The 16,585-nt window shown below is 33.9% G+C and overlaps 1 long non-coding RNA gene across 1 annotated transcript in view; it reads right to left on the bottom strand.

Moving 5' to 3' along the window:
* Positions 1-4,451: 4,451 nt before the first annotated feature.
* Positions 4,452-16,585, bottom strand: part of LOC123386056 — a 537,493-nt gene continuing 525,359 nt past the window's right edge. The window contains exons 3-4 of the long non-coding RNA XR_006599552.1: positions 11,168-11,284; positions 4,452-4,590 (exon numbers count right to left, since the gene is read on the bottom strand). This is a non-coding gene — a long non-coding RNA (uncharacterized LOC123386056). The remainder of the gene's footprint in view (positions 4,591-11,167; positions 11,285-16,585) is intronic.

The raw sequence follows: 16,585 nt of genomic DNA, 5'->3' as shown, positions 1-16,585 counted from the left end.
ATGTCAAGTATAAATATTAATAGAATGGCTTTCTAAAATTATTTCTTGATACGTTCACACTGAGTAACGGACGTTCTCCATCATTTAGAAGGTGAAAAAAAAACAAAGTTCTGTCTCACAATATATTACATTGTTTACCCTGAAGGGGTAGCATGCAGATTTGCTTACATTTGGAGAAAACATATTCTTTTATGTGGCCCCACAGACAGGGTATTCAGCTTTATGTGTGTGAACATATACATACACATACATCTGATCCAGTAGGTTTTGACCTTGACACTTGTCTGTTAATGAAAACCCCATGTGATTCTGATAGATCATCTGTTTTCAGAAAGGTGACCTAGAGTGGCTCTGTTTTTGACCTCACCTGTATTTAGCAGATGTAAATATCTGCATGTTTGTGTGTGACGTTTGTAATTATGCATTTATTAACCAGACAAAAATCCACATTCTTTATTCTCACACAGATGAGAAAACAGCTAGAAGTATTAAACTGTGAATTAAAGCCTAACCTGAAGTATTTTATTGGATGTTTCCCCTCTACATCATTTTCCTCCCTTTTCTGGCAATAATCTATAGTGAATAATAAGGGGAGAAGGAAAGCCTGTGTGCTTGACACAATATTTCAGGTAATGTTAGTACAGTTTCACTTGGTGAGGTTTTAGGGGAAAAAAGCATTCCAAAAAAGAGGAGTGGACTAAACATAAAGTTAGAGAATTAGGCTCTATCTAATAAGTAATCTTTTAATGTTTTAAAAGTTTTAATACTTATAAATATATTTTTTAGCAGGATGGATAGTTATATTAAGTTTACACTTTATTCTTTTAAAGGAAACAATAAAGTTAGAATTAGGATAGCCAAAAGAAATAAAAACATGAGGGAGTTTTGATAATAGTGGAATTGAGCGATTTTGTGACTACTTTCCAACTTATGGAGCCTGCTCTGAGAAATGCCCCAAACTCATTCTTACAGACCCTTTAGCATGTTTGTATTATGTAAAGTCTTCTGTCTGCTTTCCTCTTCATTCTTACAAATACACATACACACGCAGTAAATTGAGGAAGAGATACATTTCTACCCAGGGTAACTAAATCTAAAGGTTTAAGCTTATCCAATTAAAATCTTGCTTCTTGATGAATAATATTCATAATTATGCTGTAATGGAACATTCTCACCTCCTCTATTTTTAGCTAAATACCTCCTTTCACTATCTTTATAGGTTGTATATGTTACTATAACCTTTAAGCTCATATTCTCCCAGCATCTCAAATGGAAATTTTTACTGATTAAACCATGAGAAAGGAGGGGATGAAAATTAGTTATGGCCCTTATTAGAGGCAATGTGGTTCCTACATAAAGTGTGGCATTTTAGTAAACTGTTGCAGATTGAACAGAGGGAAAGAAGATATAAATACATGTCACTTCTGGCTTCTCTAGAAGCATAAATTCCAATGCAGAGGCTTGAATTCTCACTTGATAATGAGTTCATAAAAATAAAATAATCCTTTAATAATATAAATAATATAGAAGTATTAAAATGAAAGTATTGGTAATTATAAGTAATTGTATGTAGTTATAAATGAAACAAAAATTAAAAATTTTCTTGCCTCTTAATAATCTCCTGATTGTCTTTTAATTATAAAACTGCCCCCTTAACATTACTGAGGCCTTTAACTCATGAACATATCTCTACATTTGTGTAGGTATGCTTTAGTATCTCTCAGCAATATATTAATTTTAAGTCAAATTTATACCTAAGCATTTCATATTTTTGTCTTTTAAAATTATATTGTTTTTGGGCACCTGGGTGGCTCAGTGGGTTAAGCGTGAGACTCCAGCTCAGGTCATTATCTAGCTTCAGGAGTTCGAGCCAAGTGTCAGGCTCTGTGCTGAGAGCTCAGAGCCTGGAGCCTCTTTCAGATTCTGTGTCTCCCTCTCTCCATCTGCTCCTCCCCTGCTCATGCTCTGCCTCTGTCTCTCAAAAATTAAATAAACAAACAAACAAACAAACAAACAAACATTAAATTTTTTTTAAAGTAAATAAAATTATATTGTTTTAATGATTTCAATTTGTAATTTTTCCTTGCTAGTTGATAAAAATACAATTACATTCTGATACTGATCTCAAATCCTTCAACTTCTTTTCTTACTAATTTTACTATTGACATTTTAGATTTTATTTTCTAGATAGGCTATCATGCCATCTACATACAAAGACATGTTTTCATCTTCCTTTTCAATATACAAAGACATGTTTTCATCTTCCTTTTCAATGCTTTTTCTTGTCTAACTACAGTGACTAAAACTTCTAGTCCAGTGTTTTATTGTTTGTGCTTTTATGGAAATATCAAATAACTAACTGCCTAATCTAAGGACATGAAGATTTTCTTCTGTGTTTTCTTCTAAGTGGTTTATAACTTTATTTCTTACTTTTTAATTTATGATCCAATTCGTTAAATTTTGTGTATGGTTTGAAGTAGGGTTCAAAATTTATACATTTGCATGTAGATATCCTCATTCCATTCTTTGCAATCTATTTGTGTTGTTATATTTAATGCTTGTTTTCTAGTTGTAATCATATATTTGGGCCTTACTTTTTCATCTAACTGAAAATCTCTGTTGTTTACTTGAGATATCAAGAATTTTACAATGTTGTGATCACTGATATATTTGGATTTAAATCTACCAATGTGTTTTTTAACCTTTATTTGTGAAATCTACAATTTATTTTGTCTTTAAAAATTGACCTTTTTTATTGAGCTTTTTAATGATTAATTTTATCTCCACTTTGTCATATTAACAAAACTATCCAATTATGTCTTAGTCAAAAAAAGATAGATTCTTACTTAATCTATGCAAGTAATAATATTGTCATTAAGGTAGGGATGTTTACTGAGAATTTCCAACCTTTGGAAAGGTTAGGAAGGAAGAATAATATATCATTTAAAATGTTTAACTTCAGCTTACAAAAGCAGAGTCTGCTCAATTTGAAGTTATAGGTATCTTGAACAAGAAAGTTATTCCTTATCTATTCAGAAAATAAGACGTTAAAGTATAAATCATATTTCAGACAAAAATCTTAATTACCCCTTGTTAGTTCTTTTGGTCCTACGTAATTGTTTTTCTCCTTCATTTTGGGTTCATGGTCTTATAATCCCAACTGATTCTTGACTAGAATTCTGGAAATTCTGACTCATCACCCTGTTATAGCCTCAAAGTTGTTTAAGTGATGCCACCAGAAGCTTTTATACAAAAAATATTGGGCAAATTCCTTTTTACAAGGCACTGAGACAGTCCTAGGTTGAATATGAATCAGTACAACCTGAGTGCTTTTGGGGAAGCATCATATTAAAACAAAATCTATCTGTTGGTGACAAAAGATTTAAATGACTGTGGTTAACTTATTGATGATAAATTTCAAAAGAGAAAGATCTGATGAACGTTCATAAAAATAATAGTGCAATTAACAAAGAAAGTTGGTTAATTATGTGGCAACCAATAATGAAGTTAATCCAAAAAATTTTAGAAAGATCACCTGTAAACATAATGATTGACTCAATTTCAAAAGTGGATATTCAAAAACTTGATAAAGGTAACCATTACAAAGAAAACAATCTTCAGCTATAATAAATAATAATCACAGTCATAATATAACATGGCTATACTAAGCATAGAGTTAAAATATATCAAGAAAATATCAAGTTAAATTCCAGATTCAGTAAGTCTGGAGATCCTAAACATTTGTATATCAGTAAAGCACCATAGGTAGGTGATGTGAATCCACATTTGAAAACTATTGGCCTCTAAGATGTTAAATTTAAGCCAAGGAAGTAAAGTTGCAACCAAGTTAAAATTTTAGAAAACAACTAATATGATGATTGATACTCTTTTTTTCTTGACTTACATCAGGTAAGAGCAGCACCAAGACTGATGATTAAAGTCATCATGGAGAAGAAATTGACAATTCTCTAAAATTGACATATAGCATACAAAGTCTGATTTATATTACTACATTTTAGCCATTTGAACAAATTCCATCTATGGCAGGTTAAGATCTCATCTAACTTGACAATACCTCTAATGAAATTCATCAGTATAACCTATAATATAGAAGAAAGTAAACAGTAAATGAAGGAAACAGCCCATGAAAATTAAGCTAATTTTACTAAGATTTTAACATATTTCATAGCTTTTCAATCTCAGGTGTGGTCAATCAAGGCAGATATAATTACTTTTCAAATTTTGCTTTTATTATGTTCTTTTATGTTCTGCAACAGACCAAAACTTTATTTAGGATGATCCAGGAGTACACGAGATCAGAACCAATTTAATAACATTACTAAGATAGTATTAGCATGCAAAGTATTTATCATTATTATTTTCAAATTAGCCAATAAATAAGCATTCTAAAATATTTAAATTTTATTTTCTAATAAACTAAATATCAATATTGGTAATGTACAAAGAAAGCTCCCTGAGGTTCTCAAAAAACATGAAGAGAACAAAGAGCTAGGGAGACACAAACAAAACAAAACAAAACAAAACAAAACAAAACAAAACAACTCACTCCTCCCAGAACAAAACGTTCTCCTGTGAATAAAAGAAAAACTTAGTTATATTTCTCTGAAATCAGTGCTGTTAGGTATAGTCTAAACTCCATATTACTTACAACTTTTAGCCAAACTAACTTCTATTTCACAGAGAAAACTGGGAAGGGCTGCACTACATTATAGGAGCCTTTTGTAGCAAATTTGCAGAGCTCCTGAAAACACATAGCACAGCTTTCTACAGCCAGAGATATCATTCAGACAGTTCTCAAAGAGGCAGAAATGAAGGTTCATTACATACCTAAAGGTATAGTCTGTCTGTGGCATACAAAATTAAAAGACAAAAGTATATAAAATCAAATTAGACTTAAAGTATATAAAAGGAAATTAAATTGTAGCATTCACTTATTTAGAAATGATCTAGACAACTAATAAATAGCCATTAACTCAGATTACTATCAGTCCAAGTTTGGAGGTTACCTAAGTTCTTTGAAATGTTCTTCCAGCCGGCACACTAGAAAACATACTCATTATTATAATAGTTTGTTAGAACAATGATTCAGTTTGGTATAAAATGTTTACATTTCTCACATTCACAAATATTAAGTAGAGGTAATGCTAGCTTATTGAACCAATAAACCTGTATAAGTTTAGGGAGAAATACCTAAGTAAAATAAAAATTCATATGTATGTTATACTTAAAACTGATATCTCTAAAAAAAGAAAAAAAAAGTGTAGCTTTCTTACAGAAGAGTGTAATTTGTGAAAACGATACAAAAGCTATAGTACAGCATCACAGAGGGAAAAAAAAACAAAAGCATAACTATTTTTATTAAACCAAAAGCTAATATGGTCTGCGAAAGATTTACCTTAATCATGTGAATTTGAATTCTTTTTTTTTTTTCAACGTTTATTTATTTTTGGGACAGAGAGAGACAGAGCATGAACGGGGGAGGGGCAGAGAGAGAGGGAGACACAGAATCGGAAATAGGCTCCGGGCTCTGAGCCATCAGCCCAGAGCCCGACGCGGGGCTCGAACTCACGGACCGCGAGATCGTGACCTGGCTGAAGTCGGACACGTAACCGACTGCGCCACCCAGGCGCCCCCGTGAATTTTAATTCTTAAAGACTTTCAAGTTAGTTTCTTAAAGGAACATTTTTTAAATCTAGAGCACTGCAAGTCTTAGAAGTTCACTTTCCTAATTAAAAAAAAAAAAAGGAATTGGGAATATTGTATTTATGTAAATTCTATTTATCTCTAAGCTAATCAGAATATAGCTCCTTTATGAGATTTTATAATCTAATTTGATAATACCATCTAGAGGTAGGAAATAATATACTTATGAGTGGTAAGGACCTCTGAATTATAGACATAAATGTACATATAGTCACATATCAGGGCTTATGAGTTCATTCTAAAATCCCCTCTCTGGGTCAAGAGTAATCATAGATATACAAAACTCACAGATCAAAGATCTGTTCTCTTCCCAGTAGGGACACATTCTTAATTAATTTGTGCTCAAAACAAACAGTAAACAATAACCAGATTATCTGTCCTCCCTTGCCCAATAAAGCTAAGAGTTCCACAAACCATTCATCTGTTTATGGAGAGTAGCAAATTGTTAGACCATAAAAACCAAATGGCTAATGAGGGATAACCTGTTGGCCATGAACAAACCAAAAATAAAAGAAGAAACCAGCACCACATTCCAAGTCAGTAGTCAAAAATAATCAAAACCAAATTTTTTTCCCTGCTACAGGTGAGCAAGACTTAGAAGCCCAAGATCTTTCTCTTGGGTCCCCATATCAGTAGCCAGAAAAGAGAAAAAGGCATTTTTATCCAGGTAGAGTAAATGAGGACTTGAAAAAGAAGTCTGATCATGACTCATGGCATGGAAACTGGGGAAAATGCATTGGACAATTAAGAAGACTATTTTATGCAGGCTATTTCAATGGGAAGGAAGTTCATTTCTGCAGAAAAATATCTCAGAGTAAAGGGAGTCCTACGTTTTATAAAGGCAGTTAAACAAGGGAGTCACAAAAGAGACAATAGGGAAAGGTGGTCCCTTACAGTTAAATGTGCTTCCAAAGATAAAGTTGTGAGAAATTTCTCAACCAATATGCATTCTAGGTGCACAGATATCAAAGTTATATACTGCTAACTCCCTCTGTTCCTGCTTCTCGGCAAGGAAATTCTCAAGGTAGTGACCAAGATCTTCAAGACGTCTCAGCTGGACTAAATAGACAGGTTCCTTGCTGCCTATAGCCCTGACCTTCCTTTTCTTAGAGCATTTACTTTAGAAAATATCTGCCTCTTTAAAATAAGTATGAATCTCCTTAGAAGCCTCACTTTTAGGACCCAGGAAATGTCTTCCTCAAGGACCTGAAAATCATCTTTGTATTGTAAACGTCAAAGTAGATTGTTCCCCAGTCTCTCAGTCTCTGTGGGAGGGTGAGAAATGAGGCCTCTTCACAAAGAAAAATATGTGCAAACTCAGGAATATTGCCTATTAATTTCCAATAACTCCCATTAACTCACAAATGACAAACCACTGATCAACATGATGATCTCCTCCAGTACCTTTCCAGCAGCTCATTCCAGTGCTGAAAATCCCCAAGAATTTTTTTTGGAAGCATAGTTGAGTTCCAGTGTCTCTTCTCTATTGAAATAACCCTGAATAAAGTCTTGTTTGCCTGTTAAACTTTGTATGGTGCAACGTTTGCTTTGACAGATATAAGCTAGGCAGTCATAAAGCTCACATCATTTGTTTTCATCTCACAAGAATCACTGTCATTCATTGCCTGAAGTACAGTATCTTTGCTGGAAGCAGAAATGTGTCATACAGATTAGTTTCGACTATTAAGAGAAAAAATAGTGTCAAATTAGATCAATTATATTGAATTAGGCTCAAAGCTCATTGGTTGGATTCTTTCAATATAATTTTTAATAGATTGAATAGATTCATTCCATAGCATAAGAAAACCTAATAATTGAAAAATTATCTAAAATGTTTAGGTCTCTTTTTGTTCAGATAATCACACTAATGTTAAATCTATGAATGAAAAAGGCTTCTCTTCCTGCAGTCCTCTGATTGTATCAAGTTTTTTCAGCTTTTTTGTGTCTCACCATGGCAATTTCTCAGTATGAAATGTTTCAACTCTTCGGTTGATTGTCTGGAACTTGACTTTTAAGATTTCATTGTCAAAGGACCTTGAGATCACACGTATAGCTCTGTCTCCAGTAATTCAAGTTGTGAATAATTAGACAAAGAGAACTAGAACTTGGGAACATCAAAGGACAGAATGCTGCAATGACAGATCAGGAGAGGTAGAGATAAAAGGCAGATGAGACAAACCCAACCCCCTCAGAGTTATTTGTAACAGTCTCAAAAAAGAATTGAGCTAAAACTTGTAAAACATTAAAGGAATGAAGTTAAAAGTGATATGCCCTATTCTAAATGGTAAACGTTTGCATAAAATTGTCATGGGCAAGTGTGCCTCAGTGGCTCAGTTGGTTGAGCATCCAAGTTCAGCTCAGGTCATAATTTCAGGGTTCCTGATTTTGAGCTCCATGTTGGGTTTTGTGCTGACAGCACTGGAGTCTGCTTTGCATATTGTTTCCCTGTCTCTCTGCCCATCTCCCACTTGCATGTGCACACTCTCAAAAATAAACATTATTATTTTGTAATTGTCATGGGCAGAACTAAGATGAAATTGTATAGCTATACAATGGAATGGGAAATGTGGGTTATCACTTCTCTGGCAGGCCAAGATTCCTTTAAGTATGGATTTGAACAATAGCCCAGAGAAATTAAATTTAAAAAACCCACCAAATTTAATATTTTATAATACACAAAATTATATCAAATTATTTTCATACATTTATTTTAATCTCTTTTTCTCATTACAGTTTTAAGATTTCTAATCATGGCATTTTTGTACAATGTGGAACCAAAAAGAGACACTTTTTTCTGTGTGCATGTGTCTTAATGGGCTCTCCCTATAGAAAGTGAACTTGTTGGGAATAGGAGTAATTATTAATCATCTATCTATTTCCAATGGCTAACACAGTGCTTTAGGTACAGTAGAAATACAATAAGTGCTCAATAATTATAAGCAAAAAATATACACATATATGTTCAACACGGCATCAATGATAAAAGCTAAAACAACAAAATGAGAGTTCCTATGGTTGAAATAGTTTTCACATGCTAGATCATCTGTTAACTATATAGTATAGATAGCAAAATCGGATTTACGAAAATTACGCAGGAACATGGCTAATTGTAACATTAGGCAAAAAACTGTGATAAATTCTTTGTATTACATTTTTACATTAAAAATATTGCTGTTCTTAATAATTCCTTCAAATCACGTTTGAGAACATACATCTTACCACCAGTGAATTCACATCAAAGGGATGTGAAACAAGGAAAAATACCTAAGACAGTATCTCATTACCATCAAGCCAAACCCATAACCAGCAGATTATGGAATTAAAAATTACAGTTTCACGGTATCCAAATACAGCAGGGACAGCAAGTTTAAGCTATTTTACCCTTACATTTCAATGTCTTTAAGAAAAAAATCTACCCAAACACTGTGGGAAATGTACTGTAATCCCTAACTGTGCACATGTACAAAGGCCTTTGGTTGTCATTTTGGTTACAGAGTAAATAGGATGTGTGGGCTATTTAAAGAATGAAACAGTTCAGTGAACAACAACAAATTAGAATTTGTAAAGGATACCTAAGGGCCAGAGACAGCCTTTTATTGTCATTTTTTTCTGCCTTTTTTTCAAAGTCCTCCAACAAGACAGCAAGTCCTCGACTTTCTGTGCCACAGCTCTTGTCCTTTATTCTGGAAGACCCTATTAACAAACCCATCTATACATTCTTCCTACAATAATTTCTGAGAAAATACTCTTCTTCATTTATCCTGTTTATCCCAATTTATAGCCCTGGTTCCTATTAGAATGGACAAATTAACATCACTTTTGGGTTTTTCTTTTTTTTCAAGAAAACAAGTGATTTTCCTTTTCTTTGGGAAACAAAATGGTAACAAAAATGATATTCAATGTAAAAAATATACATTTTAAATATCTGGTTGAGAAAACACTTAATGTACCTTTTAGCTTTATGCCTTCAACACTTTAAAAGATTGTACAGAATTACTCCTGATTTCCATACTTTTCCAAAGAGAGTCACATAAAACCCGCTTAGCCTCAGCAAAGAGTACAAGGCAACAACAAACATTTACGTTCTTTATGTTGTCAGGTTGCATTTGTATTGGGTGTTTCTACTTTTCTTTAGTGTTTGCTGAGAATATGATACTGTATAACTGAGTCATATCCACCTGCATCTATAGGAACTGAAACCTAAAAGCAGCCACCATGTTCACACTGATCACAAAACAATCACATATTAAACCAGAAACTTAACTGGATCAAATAAGAAGAAATGATGCAGGATAATCCATTTGAAAATTAACATTATCCCTTGCAATATTTTCAAATCAAAATAAACCACCCAGTATACTAAACATATGAAACACTTACCTTGTGACTCTCATGTGCACTTCTTTAAAAGAAATTTTTTTAATGTTTATTTTTTTGAGAGAGAGACAGAGAGAGCATTAGCAGGGGTGGGGCAGAAAGAGAGAGAGAAACAGAATCTGAAGTAGGCTCCAGCACAGAGCCTGATGTAGGGATCGAGCTCATGAACCATGAGACCATGACCAGAGCTGAAGTTGGACATTTTACCAACTGAGCCACCCAGGCGCCCTTCATATGCAATTCATGAATCACTGAAAGAAATCTTTTCAAATGTAAACTAACACAATTTTGATGGACATATTTAATTTTTGATTTTTGTTGTTTTATCAAATAGAACACCCTGATACTTAATTTCTTCAAAGGGACCCAATGCTTAATGAAACTTCTCACCATGTATGTGTTTAAATATAAAGATATCCACAACTAAAGATAATACATATTTTATATAAATTTTAATTCATGCTATTTATATGCAATGACAAAATAATTTTAAACAGTAAATTTATGATTCAGATATACATAACATATGTCAACAATTTCATTTTACTCTTTAATTATTAAGGAAATCAGGAAGATTTTTTTTTAAATGGTTCAAAGGAGAAGACAAAGAAAAGACACATTTCTAGGCAATTTGGACTATAAAACTGACTTATTTCACAAATGAATTCACAAAAAGGGATGAGAAAGAATGGCTGATTCCAGGTGCCTGGGTGGCTCAGGTGGTTAAGCATCTCACTTTGGCTTAAGTCATGATCTCACAGTTTGTGGGTTTGAGCCCTGTGTCAAGCTGGGCTCTGTGATGACTGTTCTGAGCCTGGAGCTTGCTTCAGATTCTGTGTCTCCCTCACTCTCTTTACCTGCCCCACACTTGCTCTCTCCTTCTCTCTCTCTCCCTCTCTTTCTCTCTCTCTCTCGAAAATAAATAAACATTATCATTATTACTTTTTTTTAAAGAATGACTGATTCCATTAAGGAGGCCAAAGAAAATCTAAGCATCAGACCCAGAGTTAATAGCCCAGCAACTCAATATAAAGAGAGAGGAGTTCAGACTCCCATTCTGACTTACCACATCTTCACAGTTAAAAGGAGAAGGGATCTCTGTGGGTACTGTACTTCGTTGAGGGCTGGAGTCTATGGCCATGGGTATTGCACACTGGGTGAGTCTTAGTAGGACTCTCACTATCTGTGGAAATAAACAAAGGACCACCAAATAAGAATAAGAAAGTCTATTTATTCAGAGCTTGCTATAGTAAGGGGGTTAGCCACCATCACTTGTGTTTGGTACGGCCTCAAAAGCACGTAATGGAATGGGAAAGATTTACAGCAAAAAGAAGAGAAATTTTCAGGGTGTGCCCTAAAGCTTGGAAGCCACTGAGATAGAGAAGCTATAGGGGGGCTAACTAGAAGTAGAAAATTCTATATGAGTGGCTAGAGGTGCATATTTAGCTTTCTCTGTTTGGTCTTAGGTTGGAAACTCAAACAAAAATTAAGGGTCAGTTATTGATTAAGGCCTGGTCATTTTGAGCTGATCTTACAGAAGGTGTTTAACTTCCTGGATTGTTATTGAAGACAGCAGTCTGACTTTTGACAAGCCTTAAACACAAGACTTACTACACTGGAACCCTGATAGGTTATTATAGATAAGGGTTGGTTCTCAAGGATATTAATAAGTGTTAATGTCTATCATTTATTTAAATTAAGAATGACTGAAATACATCTAAAAATATTTTCCTATTAAAAGTCTGTCCCAAATTTTCAAGAGTAGATAAATAAGATTTAATATACCTAACACATCTGTACATGTAGTTAGAACATGCATAATACATAAACTGTATGTGCTTATATATGTGTATGTGTGCATATGTACATATTTATGAGTGTATAATGTACATATATTTAAATGATTATTTATTTATTTATTTATTTTGAAAGAGAGAGAGAGTGTGTACAAGCAGGGTGGAGGCAGAGAGAGAGAGAGAGAGAGAGAGAATCCTAAGTAGGCTCCACACTGTCAACACAGAGCCCAATGCAGGGCTGGATCCAGGAAACATGAAATCATGACCTGAGCTGAAATCAAGAGTTGGACACCTAACTGACTGAACCACCCAGGCATCCATATATACACATATGTATATACATATACATACATATACATATATAAACATATATATGGAGATATATCTATCTATCTCTATATCTATGTCTGTATTAAACCATTAAAATTATCACTTTTTATTTCCCTCTAGAGTTTTCAAGGAGCAAGTCAGCATTTAAATTTAAATTTCATGTTCTTACTTAATGATTTCTTATTTCCTTTGACCCAAACACTTTTTACCCATGTCTTTAAACTAGTTATTTCTAGGGGCTCCGGGGTGGCTCAGTTGGTTAAGCGTCCAACTTCAGCTCAGGTCATGATCTCATGGTTCATGAGTTCAGGCCCCATGTGGGTCTCTGTGCTGATAGCTCAGAGCCTGGAGCCTGTTTTGGATTCTGTGTCCCCATCTCTCTCTCTTCACCCTTCCTGCCTCTCCCCCACCTGCATTCTGTCTCCCTCTCAAAAATGAATAAACATTAAAAAAAAGTTTTTTAACTAGTTAGTCTGAGTTTAGAGGACAGAATGGGAAAAGATTTGAACTTTACCAGCTGGGTAGTAGCTGTTGTTGATATTTTTCATTTAGGTAACAATTAAACGTATTCTTATAATGTGAAATAATTTTCCTTATATTTTTCTACTATGTGTTTCTAGAATGGAATTCTAGGAATATAATTGTGCCACTAGGATTCAGGAAAAATGTGCAGTGCTAATTAGGTAATGACAATGATAGCTCTCAGTTATGAAAAGGCATGGGATACTCTGTGCCTGTGACTGTTCTAAGTGCATTTCATTACCTTATTCCATCCCCACGAGAACAATGAAAACTATACCTTCCTTCCTGCTTTATAGACAATTAAGATGACTAAGAGTTGTAGAGATTTAGATTAACTTGCCTTTAGTCTCCACTAGTCTTGGAGCCAGGATTTGAATCCAAGTATCTAGTTCTCTGGTTTGTGTGCTGAACCATCCTAACACACTACTACTATATAAGAAGGTAATAAATGGAGTACTGTTTCCATAGGACTGTATTTTACTTAGTTTTGTATTGACAATAAAAGTTTGTTTTCCTCAGTAAAAAATAACAGACCTCATAACCAAAACATGTTAATCAAAGAAATGCATACTTCTATAAAGATTTAGTGCAAGGGGCACCTGGGTGGCTCAGTCAGTTAAGCGTCTGACTTTGGCTCAGGTCGTGATCTCACAGTTCGTGAGTTTGAGCCCTACATCGGGCTCTGTGCTGACAGCTCAGAGCCTGGAGCCTGCTTCGGATTTGTATCTCCCTCTCTCTCTGCTCCTCCCTGATCACACTCTGTCTCTCTCCCAAAAATAACTAAAGATTAAAAAAAAAGATTTAGTGCAAGAAAAGGTAAGTAATTGAAACCTTCAACAATGATTCACATATAATTCATTCTGAAATCCTCAAAATACTATCCTTTAGTAGAGTGTGGCAAAGGGAGAACACAGACTGTACGGTGATAATTAACTTTTATAGGAGACTTACTTCGTGCTAATCTTATTACTGAAAAATTTCCCTTGCTATGTCTCATGTAATGGTCATAGTCACCCTATGAGGCAGATGCTAGTATTGGCCCACATCTACAGACAAGAAAGAGAAGTAAGCTAAATGAAGTAAGAGAAATGTTATCAACAAAGAGATGACTCAATCCAGGGTTGATTCCAAAGTTTATACTTTATGGGGAGATCTGGGATTACTTTCAGTCTAGTCACATATCCAAATGACTACCCTAGGCAATTAGTTTTCCTCAGACTCAATTGCCCTCTCTCCTGTGAGATAATAATATCTCTTTCAAAAGATATTTTTTAAGGACTATAAATTTTAATGTCCCTGCCCTATAATAGAAACACTTAAATAAATGGTGGATGTTAATATTTATTAATATTCTCTAGCAGAGTGATTATCATATAAGTATATTTATTTCATTTGTATTGAATAGTCCATAATGTTTCCTTATAGATTAATAGTAACTGATGACCAAGACAGCCTTAAAGCATCTCTACGTTTGACAAAACCTTAGATAGGGTCCTTTCCCTTTAGACAGGGACAATAGTTCCCCGACCTCTCTTTTCTTAGAGTGTTTACTTTAGGACACTTGTAACTGTAAATTCTTTCTCTGCTTCTGTGAAATATATGTAAATCTCTCAGCCTTTTGCCAGTTTTGCCACACAGAACATGTCTTTCCTGAGGACCTTGGAACTCTCTCTTTGAAACGGAAACTCAGACAGAGATAGCACCTCTATCTCCCAGGCTTTGTGAGATGTAAGAATCTTATTTCAATGGGAGTAATTTAGCAAACACAGATGGCCAAATCGCAGAGAACAACATCTACCAACTCAGGAATAACACACCCGAAAACAACATCTACCAGTTCAGGAATAATACACCCGTTGGTCAGCTATTCACTGATTCTCTACTGAATATCCTTCAGTACCTTTTCATTGGCTTACCCCAGTGCTTAAATCTCCACCATCACACCAGGCTTATTATAATTTCCCCCCAGTGGAGCTGAGTTCATTCTCCCTCTCCTATTACAGCAATATCAGAATAAATCAACTACTTTTTCTTATCAGGTGCCATTTTTTTTTCCTTTAACACCTAGAAGCTATTTTAATGTGGTGTTACCTATGAAATAGCTTCAATACAAAGACTTTTACTTAATTACTAGCAAGTGATATGAAAAACAGGTACATCTGCTGTGAGGATCATTGTTTAGAGGCTGGAGCTTTAATGTAAACATATAAGAATGGAAACTGTCTTTGCAGCACATTGGTGTTATTGCATTTTAGGACACACGTCAGAATTGACAAGCTCTAAGGTGTTTTCTAGAATGATAAAATATTTAATAAAAGTAAAGAAAAAGAGACACAGGAGACCTCCGTAGCTCTTTTGCCCTTTGAAATACATTACTCGCCTGAAAGCTATTAGCTTAATACTCCTTTCTAGTAAAAAAACTATAATTCATCCTCTAAAAGCCAAAGAATTTCATTGGATCTGTAAAATTTCTCTTCATCTTCATTCAAGGTCCAAGACCTGATCTAATATAAAACCATCTCTTTGCATGCACAGGGTGATAATGTGAGGGACAAGGTATTACAATAATGTCATTTTCCCTATCAACTAACAATCAACAAATCTTCAGTGCTAAAAGGACAGCAGTAACTTGGTCAATTACCTCCCAATTCTGTGCACTGATGTGAAGAAGGCTGAGATGAGCATACCACTGACCTTATGAGGTTACTCTCCCATGAATTGTTTAATGATTATCTTCACAGAATGATAGTATCCCTGGGTCATCCATTTCATTTTTCTTAAATAAAAGCGAAAGCCATGGACTGGCCAAATTGTGTCACTAAAGCAGGATCTCCAGAATGGAGAGTCACATTGTCAAAGCCACACTTGTGAAGAGCAGTTCATTTTTCTTTAATGTTTTTTTATTTTCACAGGTCTTTTTTGATACTACCTAAGAACCAAGAAAAATGACTAAATATTAAGATTCTTTTTGAAGAAAAATATTTCTGTCATACTACAAAACCAAGTTTTGAAACGGTACCAAAAAATTATTCCAAAAATTAACTACATGAAAATTTGTCTTTTCTAAACCAACTGATAAATTTTATGTTAACATTTTTTAAATGGGCTGATCCACTCGTTTAAAATGTTTATGGACTTATTATATTCATGTTTAGTTAACTTAAAAGTCATAATGGTTTGAGATTTCCATTTTGAAAATTTGATGATAGATGCAGCAATGAAAGCAATGTATTAAGCAGCTACTATATGGCAGTAGTTAGGCCTGCATTATCTAATACTCAACAAATCTATGAGGTAGGTACTATTTTTATTTATCTCTTGCATGTAAGAAAACAGAGTTATAGTATATATATATATATATATATATATATATATATAAATATATAAATATATAAATATATAAATATATAAATATAAATATAAATATAAATATATATATATATATATATATATATATATATATATATATATATATATATATAATTTAGCATAGTTTTCCCAGGTAGTAAGCAGCAAAGTTGGAGTTTGGAACTGACCTAGTTCTATCTAATTACAGAAGTGCCTTGTGCCTCTCGGGGGGGGGGGGGGGAATGTTTCCATAGCATTTCCATTTAACTTGAAAGAAGATAATGCTGTTATTTCTTGTCTTTCTTTGTGTGACTTTCCAATTAGTGATACTTGTTTGGGTCCTTGGCTTTCCTATTAACCTGATTTGAAAGGTTTTGTTTTGTTTTGTTTTGTTTTGTTTTGTTTTGTTTTGCAGTGGAAATACAGAGACTGAGATAATCTTTATTATAGACTATCATATTGATTCATATGATACCTTTTGATGAAGT

The sequence above is a fragment of the Felis catus genome, chromosome B3 (genome assembly GCF_018350175.1).
Source record: "Felis catus isolate Fca126 chromosome B3, F.catus_Fca126_mat1.0, whole genome shotgun sequence".
Classification (NCBI taxonomy): Eukaryota; Metazoa; Chordata; class Mammalia; order Carnivora; family Felidae; genus Felis; species Felis catus.
This window is presented reverse-complemented; position numbering and strand designations above follow the sequence as displayed.